At 40.0% G+C, this 9754-nt stretch overlaps 1 protein-coding gene across 1 annotated transcript in view; it reads left to right on the top strand.

The window, feature by feature from the left end:
- Window positions 1-6598: 6598 nt before the first annotated feature.
- Window positions 6599-9754, top strand: part of PLOD2 (procollagen-lysine,2-oxoglutarate 5-dioxygenase 2) — a 61253-nt gene continuing 58097 nt past the window's right edge. Inside the window, exon 1 of the mRNA XM_086845022.1 lies at window positions 6599-6665. The gene's annotated coding sequence lies outside the window, so the exon portion shown is untranslated. The remainder of the gene's footprint in view (window positions 6666-9754) is intronic.

Raw genomic sequence — 9754 nt, 5'->3', positions numbered from 1 at the left:
TATGTGTGAGTGTGACCTGAGGCAGTTACTTCTCAGTTTCTCCAGTCCTCCTTGCTTCTCATTTAGTCCGTGTTTTTCACAGATTGTGAGTCTGCCTGTTGTTTTGAGGGCACACAGTAAACAGAACAAGTGTTCTGTGTAAACAGAACAGTTTCACTTCAAAAGCAGATACATGAAATAGCAGGTCAATTTCTTAGCATTTATAGCTTTATTTGAATTATTTAAATGGTTTATTTAAATGTCCAAGCAATGGATAAGTTTCAATTTCTTACCCTGGGACACAAGCACATGCACAGAATGGTTCTTGGAATGCAACTGTGGGGAGAAGTCTTTGCCAGTATTTTCAGCTGCATTCTAGTTCTGCTGAAGAGTCCTTCTGTTCAGTGTTCTCAATGTATTGGTTGCTTCTGGCCAGTCAGAAATCAAAAGAAAAGAGAAATACATTGCATTGTATATGGAATTGCTGGAGGTGCATTTTTGATTTATCAGCACTATTCTTAGGGAATTAGCTTAATATTATTATTTAAAAATATGTTGTGCTTTATTTGCCATCTATTAATGAGATACCAGAAATCCAATCTTCCTAAAATATGCTAAAAGTTTCTGATTACTTGAATTAGGAGTAGAAGCTACATGTGTTAGAAACCAGACCTGTTCTCTAGGGATTCATGTAGTTAAGTCCATCATTATTATTTTTCCTGCAAGGGGTGGACACAACTTCATTTCTGCCTGTAGCTCTGAAGTTCCAGTCTCAAGCATATTTAATCCCTGCACTTCAGCAGTTACTCAAATATTCCATAAACATTGTTTGGAAGGTATTTGAAAATACCTATTTACTTCCATGACAGGTGCTGCATAGAATTTAAATTTGCAGTTTGCATTAGAGTGAGGTCTGTGTCTGTTTGAGGAATGGATGGAATAATATTTTGCAAGTAGTCAAAACAGGGATACCTTTGCCTTTGGTGAAAAGGATCTTGAATCATAAATTCATCTGCTGACAATAAACTGGGGAGTGTATACAGATATAAGAGAGGTATTAGGAGGTTGGCCTAATAGGACATAACCAGGAGACTTTGTTTTCCTTCTTCCAAGTAATTAAATTTTTTCATTCAATTTTTTTTCTTATGTATTCACCCTAAGTCCTGGAATCACCATTGTTCCAATAGCCTTGCATACAAAATTACGTAGAAAAATTGTAGGGCAGTTAGGGAAGAATGGGAGAATGCAAACCATTAAGAATGATCAACTTCACATCAAGATGTGTAGGAAAACAATGTTGCAATTCTTGTATATTAAGGAGGATTTCAGTTGCAAGCAGTAACAACTGTACAAAGCTTAATCAAAGCCAAGATAGCTGTGTTTACACACAGGTTTATCAAATACAGTGAAATCCAACAGTGAAGTTGTGTAAGTTTTGCTGTTGCCCATTTAGTTTTTTGATTTTGTGCTGCTCAAGTTTAGTGATCAAATTGCTGAAGTTTATTCCTTTACCATCTATTTAGCAGAATTAGTAAGTAAGGTGAAAATTTAGATAACCTGAGAGAATAAGTGAATCCAGCTAAGGAGTAAGAAGTGGCAGCTAAGCATCTTAGATTTGCCAGAATTGTGGAAAGAACTGGAAAGAAGTTCTACAACCTCAGATCATAAAACAGCAGAGAGAGCATTGGACTTGGAGGAACTTTCCATCAGCTGGGGAGCTGGATAACTCTGACACTGGTTACACAGCTCGTAAACTTTTGTCATGTGAAACAGTTCACACTCTCTCATGAAGGTAAAAATATTGCATGGGAAGTCCTAACTGAAACTGGAGACTTGCTCATTTATGAAACTGTGTTAAATTAAGAATAAATAATTCTTTGAGCTGTCTTTTTTTCATTTTGAAAGAATCATAACTTCCATATTTAATAAATCCCCAGTCTAGAACTCTCCACTCTTTGTCCTTCAGAGTATAAGCAATACAATGATTTAATGCCCTGTCCATAAATCCAGGCTTTGTAAAGAATTAGATTTCCAGCATGCTACCTGTTATTCAATAGCATCTCAGTGAGATCAAACTGTTACATAAAACCTTTACAGAGTGAGATTTGCAGATGGATTTCTTGAGTTCTGTTAATGACCTCTCCATCTGTCCCATCCTGGTAAGTTTTTTCATCTTCAGCTGCACAGGAGATGCAGTCACTTAATAAAACCCCTGGGCACATATAGCAAACAAAACCATAATTTATATGATGTTTCTCAGTAGAAAAGCATAATTAATTCAACTTTCCAGAAAACAAATTTATAAGTGTTAAAAAAATAGTGATTCACTACTTTGGTCATAAGCAAGGTTGGGTTTTTGCTAATAACCTTGGCAATTGGAATAGAGAAGGAACATTGTTTTAAAGCATTGCATTACAGTTTGCCTTTTAGTTCATATTTGCAAAGTTCATAAAAAGGTCTCTTTGGGTCTTTTTGCTGACCCAAGGACATCCCTTACATCCCTCATGTACCTCGTGTTGGCTTTACTAACAAGAATAGCTTTGACCAAAAGCTGACAGTGGGAGCAGGACTGCACAGCAAAGGGTGAGTCAGGGAAGGAGAAAGGAGCTGTTTTCCTGAACTAAATTCAGCTCCCTCTACTGTAGGTGCAGGGGTAACTCTTGAGAAATGCAAGAGATGAAATGTTGTTATTAAGAAAATCTTAATCTTTGTGCAGGGGAATTTACTGTAAAAATGCATGGTTCGAGTGTTTCACTGCTAATGGCCATTGCATGATACAGCCATTAATAATCTGTGAGAGGAAATGGTAAAGGTAAAGGTGTGATTCAGGGAAGAAGCTGCAAAACCAGAGACACTTGAAGATAAGGGAACTCTCACAACTAGGGCAAGGAAACAGTTACGGGTTGCATCAAGGGCAAGCCACCACTCCTCTACAAGATGAAGAAACCATGTCAAACAAAAAGCATACATGTGGTTTGATCTTAACATTAGTGAGGCAGGAGATAAAAAAGGTATAAGAACCTCAGAGAAGATAGCAAGAGGTCAGAGGGAGAGTCTCTCTCTAACAAAGGAAAAGTACAACTCTCCCAGGGTTGAGGAAAGAGGCCAGCTGGTGGAATTCTCTTGGATCAGGGCTCTACATGTACTTTGATGCTATATATGTTTACACATGCCATGGTTATGTGCTGGGGGTTTTCCTGTCACCATTCACAGGGAGACTTCCATACGTTACTGATTTTGTTCTGGAGAGAACTTATCTTCTGGTTTATAGCTATATTTGACCTACCACTTAGGTTTAGTTTATTTACACTTTTTACCTGTAACATTACAGTTATTAAAGATAGCAGTGAGGAGAAAATATCCATGAGAACACTGCAGCATAACAAAGAGGAAGAAGAGATAAAAACAGGGATATACGACTGTGCCTCTTATTTTTCGATGGGTGGCAGTGTTAGCACAGAAATTATCTTTCCACTGCTTAAACCTAGCTCTGAGATCCACAGGCAGTTTCCTTAGGTGTCATCTGATTTTCTCAGTGGAGGAATTTCACATTACACTATCTCCAAAGTATGTATTGCCTACATGAGTGTGGAAAGCTAGATGTGTCTTTCCCAGCAAAGCAGCAAAGTCCTAAGCTTCAAATGCAATTACACACCACTAGGAAAATTAAAAAATGTGCGTATGCATTTTAAACCATGATTGATTTAAAATACTTAGACAAAATACTGCGTAATATCCTTAAAGTTGCATTAGGCTTGGTAAACGATATAATTTGGAATTAGACTGTGATTTCTGACAGAATTTGCTACAGAAAGCAAAAAAGTTATTAATATATCACAGCAGGGTACCTCAAAGCAAACAGGCTGATTTCATTGCTGGTTTCATGTTACTGATTTTTGTTTCCCAAAACATGAGATGGCTTCAGTGTGAATGGCTGTGACATGGACTGCCCTCCTGACTTTGGCTTTGTTTCTCTTTTCTCTCTTTTTTTTTTTTTTGTTTTTTTTTTTGTTTGTTAAATTTATACTTGCTGCCTATGCCTCAGCTGGTTTAACCTTTAGCTGACCTAGTTATTGAACCAGGGCAGCTGGTAGCATCTGAGGCAGCCGATCCTTCTCCCTTGTTGTTTGCCTTTTCCAAGGAGCAAACAGACACTGGTGGGAGGCTGAGCTGCAAGCACAGAGCTCTGTGCACCAGGGCCTTGCAGCTCCTGCTGTCCCTGCCCCTGATGAACCACCACTGCTAGTCCCTGAGGGCAAGTGCATGCCAAAAATAAAAGCGGGAGTGGGCTAGTGCAGTGCAGGTACCACTGGTCAGGAGCCTCCAGTTCCTGCTCTGCAGAGGGAGTGACATGAGGTGTTCAGCTGCAGGAAAGTTCCCATGCAGCTCTGCATCATCGCTTCAAGGAGCATGAACAAAGGTGTGTTTCAATTGTAAGTGTGCAAACAGTGCAGTGCTGCCATGGCATGCCCTGTGGAGCTGGGAGCAGTGCTGACACCGTGGTGATTCACTGAGCTGGCAGGAGCCCCAGCAGTGAGCTCTGGGCACCAAATGCTGCGTGGAAACTCCCAGGCTAACAGGTTTGTGCTGAAGGCTATAATTGAAGCTATTCATAAGAAGTATAAACAAAAGGTAACTTGCTAATTTAAATGACCCAGTCATATGTTTTGACCCTGAAGACACTGAAGACTTTGGGGCTGCCTTGACTTGGTGGTTTACAGCAGCATTTTGCAGGTATTGTGTATGACCAGCACATCAGTGCAATAGTGTTTTCTAATTGAGGTCCTGGCTGCATGTCCCTGCTCTGGAGTGTAGTCCTGCTCTTGTGTAAGTGTACAGTTCCTCTTCAGTGTGGGGAGTTTTTTGGGCACAGTTTGAACAGCACAACCTCCCAAGGTATCTGACCTTGCACAAGCATTTCTTTGTGCTGGTCTGCTTTCTGTATAGTTATACCCTGCTGTACAACTGAGCTGTCATGTACATCACTGAGGAGCTCCCTCCAGCAGTCTTTACAGGCTGTAAGTTGTTCCTTTGGTTCTTTATGATCTTTCCCAAGCTCAGACAATATTTCAGCCCAAGTTCAGTCTCCTGCTGAGGCTGTGGCTCTCTCCAGCCACATAACTACGTGGAGCAGCACTTGCCCTGGGGAATTTGAACAAAATGAATCCTAATGCTGCAAGAGTGTGTATGTTTGGCAAAGACCTACACATTAACACCTAAATCCTGCCTTCCTTTGCTCCTGCGTCCAATCTTGCTTTTTAACTGGTATAAAGCTTTTTTTTTTTATCCCACTGCATATGACTGAAGGGACTGAGGCACACTGTTTTATTGTCTTCTTTTTCTGAGAGCAAAATTTGTGGCTCCTGGAAAATACAGGTCTTTCAGCAGACTGAGGCTGAGCTTGCCGACACTGTTTATGCTTGTATTCTGCTTGGTGCCAGATTGGGACAGAAAAGAAATACAAGCAAAGTTGTTCAACACAGACAAGGGCTCACTGTGCCCTGTCCTCTCCACTGAACAAACTTTGGAAAGGCTATTAGAGGTGGTAAGCTAATATTAAACTGCACCAAGAATTAAAGCCAGTCATTGAAATGAACAAGAACTCACCTATGTGTTGCAGAACATAGGAAAAAAAAAAAAAGCAAAAAGGAAAAAAAGGAAAAAAGAATTAATTAGTGTGGTACTGCTAGAGAAGAGAGCGAGACAGAGGAAGGCAAAATCTGTTGGATAAATCAACTAAATTTTTGCACATTGTTTGTGCTCCATTTATGGTGTTCAACTTTTCAAGCAATATGCTTAGTTGAAGGAACTATTTGTGCAAAATTGCATACTAATGAAAAGCAATGAAAAATAAATTTTAAAAAATCAGTGGTTATGCATGCTCTAAGGAAGATACTACGATTTGATGCCAGAGTAAAACAGTAACTAATCAGCACCTCCTAAGCTGCAAATATGAAATCTTTACAAATTGTTTTTCCTGGGGATTTGCACTTCAGTAATTATGTGATGAAATTTAGCAAAAGCTCTCGCTATCAGATGAAATCCAGCCAAATTTGCAGAGACAAGTGTGTGCAAGTGAAGTTTTTATCTTTTCAGAACAAGGTAATGAGATGTAAACACCTACAAAACATATTTGGCTTCAAAATTCTTTGAGGCAAGATGAGTGAAGTCAAAGGCAAGGAGCTACCTGGTCCAGAGGGCACCCCACACCACTGATAAATCTCTGCATCCCAGCTCAGATCCAGCCAGAGAAGTGTTTATATCTAGTTACAGATTGGGGAATTTTTCACTAATCTACATTTATGATTAGAATTTGACCATTTAAACATTTAAATATACCTGCTGACAAAGGGAAAAAGCAAGAGAATGATGCTAAAAATATCAGGGCTTGAAATCTCAGCATAATCAAGCTGCAGTCTAGATTGACTGGATCAAAGAGCATGTTGAAAGCTTTCTTTGGAGATGTGGTGCCTGACTGCAGGTAAAAATTGGAAAACTGTTGCAATTCCTGAAGCTTCATTCCTCCCCTGAGACTGTTACCTCCAACCCCAGATAGGTTGGAGCTCCTGAGCTGTCTCCCTTCAATTCATTTTGATGCAGGTGCTTTTCCTTTGGCTAGGAGGAAGAAAAAGGCATTTTTCACCCAGGCTGCTACAAGTGATGCTGTCTGTCCTTTTGCTGCTGAGGTAAGTCTGTATTGATAAAGCATTTGCAAATGCCCTCCTACAAACTCCCAGCAATTCTAGTAATAGCTGATGGCTGTTAACAGGCTGTCAGCATGGCATCAACACTTTACTCTGCTGAGGACCAAAATGTTTTAATCTAACACATGTTCTTTTTTGGCTGTAATATGAGTGTATGAAAGAGAATTGCAGTGAGTGTGACATTCTGGTCAGAACACCTGATCAAGTGTCTCTTCTCATGTTAAAATATAAGAACCATAATTTTTTTTTGTTCCCAAAATAAAGAAAAAAAGCAACCAAGTAGAATAATGAAGATGCTTCTGCTGATCTAGCAATTTTGTGTTTAAAGTTTTTGTATATGATGGAATTCTCTAAATAATGATCATTGAATTAATGATTAGACTTAGTTAGACAGTGCCCTGTTTGTTGGAGATCCCTGTGACTGTGGAGCAGTAACTGAGTTTCTTCCAAGTCACATCAGTTCCATGCTAATAATGGAGCAGATCACAAGTGCAAAAGATTACTTTGGTTTAAAAGTTTACATATGCAACTCCCAAAGAAGTTTTGGTGCAAGATTAAGAATTTATTCAATAAATTTTAAATCTGTAGGAGTCTGGAAAGCGTTTGCATCCTTAAGAGCAGCATTCTCTTCCTCATCACCACTGGAAAGGCACAGGGGCCCCTGCAGCACTGCTCTAGGGCACGCCCTGGGCAGTGCAGGAGGACCCAGGTGTTGTGCAGAGGGGTTGTAGGTCCTATGGCACCTGCTATCCCCAGGGACAGGCCACCAGCAGCCACCTCAGGCACAGCACACATGCAGAAACAAAGCATATTTGTTAGTACCTGCTTTCTGAATCTTTGCTCACTGCCAAATATTTCCCAGTGGGTTGTGGGGAGACCACGTCACAGAGAAGTGTTGCTTCCTTGATCTCATCCACACACCACCTAAATTAGGTGTTTTATAAATATTTAATCACCAAAGTATCCAAGTCATGCTCTCTGGTTATGGAGCCCCAAAATGATGGGAATCACAGGCTGAAGTTTGCATGGAGTTAGAAGTGAATGGACAAATTCAGAACGAAGCCTCCTCCATGATGACAGACTGATAAATCACGTCTGTTTTCCTCTACAATACAAAGAGGGAAAAACCAAAAGAATGACCTAATTTAGTCATGGAGATGAATGGTGTGACAGGAGAGTGTTCCTAAAAACACACATAAAATGTAAATCCTCCTTTCCTGTGAGTGCCTGGGCAGCAGTTGACTTCTGTGACTCACTTAACAGAAATTCCATGGGAAAAAGGTTAGGCTTTCTCTGGGATGAAAAGAACAAGAGCAAATGATATAAACTGTGATTGTAAAGCAAATTCCTGCCTAATATCCCCTGTCTGCACTTCATGAAAAGGAAACACAGCCAGTAAAGCTTCAATTGCTGCAGTAGGTTCCTTATCTTCGGAGAGGTGAAGGAGACAGGCTCCACAAACAAAGCTCCAAGGCTTTGAAGGTTGACTGAAGAGTGCAGATCCCTTTCAGAAGAGAAAAGGAGCACATTTCACCTGAGATTCCTGGAGTGCTGACTGAAAAGCACAGACATTTAACCAGTAGCTTCTTCCTCGCTCCAGTCAGTCATTGGTGTGACGTGGAATAATCTACAGGGGAGTCAGAGCCAAAACATCTTCCCCAGTTGGATGCAGGGAGAAGGAGTCAGAGTGGAAAAAGTGTGTGGATGGCCTACGTGCAGTTGAGTTCCAACTCACAGAGTCTGTTTATGGAAGCTTATATTCAGCTACATCATCAGCTGTCTCAATTACAGTCCTAGAGCATAGGGGGAATAAAAAGCTAGAATTATGTTTGAGAACTGGAGAATTGTTTATAATAACCCAACAGAACAAATGCATATTGATAAACAGCAATCTGGGCTGCTCATGAGCAGCAGAAGGAAGAGATGAAGAGCAGGATTAAATGGCCTTACTGAACAACAAGAATCTTCATTCTCTCTGATACTGATCTGGAAAAAGACACATGAGGTGTCAGGAGGAGAAAGAGGCTGCCACTGAGCTTTTGCAGAAGCCTGACTTTAGAAGTGTATAAATTTTCTTGAATGTCTGTGATTTAGAGGGGATTTTTTTTTTCTGCCTTTATACTGTCTTTGTTAAGTGTCGGAAATTGTGTCATGGTGCTCTCTCTGGCTTTGGTCTCTACTTTGAGCTAAGTGCAATTCAAAGATTATGTTTTGTTTTGGAAGCAAATGATTTCTACTCTTTAGACTGGAAAGCTGGAGGGGTTATAGCTATAAACTCTTGGGGGTGTGAACCTTTAAATTGGGTAATATGGGTAGCCTGTGGCAATAATAATACCTCACAATATCTTTATTCAGTGATTTGAGGAGTCCTGATGGCTCAGTAAATATTTAGTAGCAGTCTCAACATCACCATTCAGATTGCTAGCCCCCTGCTAGCCCAGGTGGAGCTCAGCAGGCTTCTACAGGCTGTCACTACAGTGCTGTGCACAATGTGTCTGACCTTCCTCTGGAGCCAAACAATACCATATTTACCAAACTGATACCAGTAATAAAATCTAGCTAATAATAATCTGTTAGGATTACTTAATGTTCCTGCTGATAAAAGATGTTTACTAAATGCCTTTTATCTTGGAAAAACTTCTGTCAAGAAGCATCTTGAAAACAAGGATACATGAAAGGGAAATAATATGACAATACTGGATGTAAAGGTAATTTTTTTGTTTATAAATTATATCCCATATCTCTGGTTAGGAAGAATTCAGTAGGTTAACAGAAATGTTTATGTACCTTTTCCAAGCAGAGTAACAAGAGTTGTATTACTGACCTTTTTATTCCCTGAATCACATGTACAAATCCCACTCTAGGCACCTGAATGCAAGCAATAATCAATATTCTCACTGCATGTGGGGAGCATTATAGTTGAGTCACAGTGAGTTCTGCAGTCATATTTTCAGCTAAATTCTAAATTGTAGCAGGCAGCACGTAAGCATAAAGGGACAGCCACATTAATAAGACTTTCCTGTATGTAAGGGTTTTGCAGAGGTGATAATTTGCTAGATAGCTGCCTGCCA

The sequence above is a fragment of the Cyanistes caeruleus genome, chromosome 10 (genome assembly GCF_971803275.1).
Source record: "Cyanistes caeruleus chromosome 10, bCyaCae1.hap1.1, whole genome shotgun sequence".
Classification (NCBI taxonomy): Eukaryota; Metazoa; Chordata; class Aves; order Passeriformes; family Paridae; genus Cyanistes; species Cyanistes caeruleus.
The sequence above is the reverse complement of the archived record's forward strand: the minus strand, read 5'-3'. Positions and strand labels throughout refer to the sequence as shown.